We start from the raw sequence: 2,593 nt of genomic DNA, 5'->3' as shown, positions 1-2,593 counted from the left end.
TTAAATGTGCCTACATAGCTTAAACTTGCATATGGTACCGAACATATGGAGCGAACACGAAATCGTTATCGACCGACGAACGGACGAATGACAGTCTTATACCCCATCCATCTTCTCGGCGGGCTATATATCGAAAGTTAAATTTAGGTAAATCAGACGATCGATTTGCATTTAAAACACATTGATATTGAATACACTGAACCCATGTGTAATTTAAGTATTTATTTTAAACAAAAGACAATCGCTACGGCTAAAGTGTAAATAACAAAGCCATTCATTTACAAATTTTCCAGTTCAGTTGAGGTGTGGCCGATCCTTTGTATTAAGATAAGACATTCAGCTGTTTTGTTTTTGTAATACTTTCTTAATTTTCAAAAGCTGCCTATGAACACTAATATGGTACCAAATACAACCGTTAAAAACACAGACTATTGCACAGTTTAATGAACCTATAATTAAAAGAAAACAAGATGGATTAGAAGCAGGATTTTCAGTAATCAGATATAAGGATTAAAACAAATCAATATGATTAAGGTAATTATACTTACATTCAAAGTGTTAAAATGGTTTAAAGGGGCCTTTTCACAGATTTTGGCATTGTTTAATTCATTCATTAAATGCTTTATATTGATAAATGTAAACATTGGATCGTAAAGGCTTCAGTAAAAAATCAAGAATAAAATAAAAAAAAGGAAAAGAACATTGGCCGGAGCAGGTTTCGAACCAGTGACCCCAGGAGTCCTGCCAGAGTCCTGAAGTAAAAACGCTTTAGCCTACTGAGCTATTCCGCCGAGTACACATACTTGACGTATTTTATACCTTATATAAGCAATCTTCGTAGTTTCACAAAATTTAACGACAAAAACAGCACTCCAAATTATTCAATCGTTTCGCGTTGCAACGCTTTATAATTTTTAGGTTTTAAAATCGTCAAAAGATGCATATAATGGCTATATTAGACCATGGTAAATGTTCAGTATTACTGTTTCCTCACAAATATCATAACTAAAACGAAAATTTGCGAATCTGAAACAACTTTTTTCAATTTTGTCCATTTACCAAAGCGTGAAAAGATCCCTTTAAGACCAACTGCCTGTTAAACTTTACGAAAATGTTATATTGAAAATACATCAATATTCTCAGTTTGTTCTTTCTAAAGTGACCTGTATTTTATGAAGTTTAATTTGCAAAGTTAAATATGCAAAAGACGGATGAGTAGCACTTAGTAGTAGTAGTTAGTACTATAGTTATAGCAGTTGTGTTTTATTGTTTGTTGTTGCTGCTAAAGTACAGGTGCTAATACATTTTTATTTTGTCTGTTTTGTGTGTATATTATGCAAATTATTAAATAATATTTAAGAACTTGTTCACGCAATAAATTTCCTTTTGGGAATAGAAAAATTGCATTTTAATGGTACGTGTTAAATAGTCATTAATACGTTATTTCCAGTTTATAAATCCTGTAACGCACGGTTTGATATGTTGACCATGCGATCATGATACGTCTCAGAACATGAACTGAGCCTTACGATAGCACTTAAATGAAATCACGAAACGACCATATTATAATCTGACATGGTAATGTAAACTCTCACTAAACATTGACACTCGACATATCGGACGTATTTTAGTGTGGACACGGAAATAAACCACCAGACATATATACACTAAGGAATAGTTAACGGCAATCCTGCTGCTTTTGATAGTTTAAGCACTGAACAAGTTATTGCTGAGCGGTTCATAAGCTTAAATTTGTGTTATCATATTGTGAGACTGTAACAAAAAGGAAATAATGACCACATTTGCAATTTATGTTAAATCTTCGGAGTTACGGACATCTAATCCAAGTCTTCATGTCACTCGTTTGTCTACGGTACGATATTTATTATATGTATTGTGATTTAAAAAATGTCCTTCAACAAGAATTAATCACTCAAAGTTAATTAAATGAACGTATCGCAGTAATGCAACAAATGGATAGGAAGTAATTATAACAGTGAAAAACATAATCTTAATATGAATGAAATCTTCAAATAGCCATGCCAATGTAATAATAAAATATGCATGAACTCATTGTGTATATCTCCGACAAAAGCAAAATTAAGTAATATTATTTTTAGAATGTTTTGAATTATTTGTTTATTTTATTTTAAAAGAACAGCAATGCGGTTTGGGAAATTCTGTATTGTTTTTTTTTAATTCGTTACTTTATTTTCAAAAATAAGATGATACTTTGCTCACGTATTTATTTAAAAGTTGCATGACACGTATTGCGTTTTTATGAACGCTTATTTAACTATAAAGTTTAATCAAATTTCATTGAATACATTACATTTTTGTTAACTTAAATTATACACAACATGAACATGATTCTTTTCATGAGTAATAGACGGCATTAAATCTGCACGTTATTACACATTTTGATATTTGAGGACCGGTCACAAATTGAACTTCAGGCCCTCTTCAAATTTAGCCTATAATATATCTTTCACAGCTCCAATAGATTTCATGCACTGTCACTTATGAAACGTCACTCACTTAAATTTTATAAAAGTAATATATAGTAATATTTAAAGATTCGATGTGGTGTTAA

Source organism: Dreissena polymorpha, chromosome 16 (genome assembly GCF_020536995.1).
Source record: "Dreissena polymorpha isolate Duluth1 chromosome 16, UMN_Dpol_1.0, whole genome shotgun sequence".
In the NCBI taxonomy this organism is placed as follows: domain Eukaryota; kingdom Metazoa; phylum Mollusca; class Bivalvia; order Myida; family Dreissenidae; genus Dreissena; species Dreissena polymorpha.
This window is presented reverse-complemented; position numbering follows the sequence as displayed.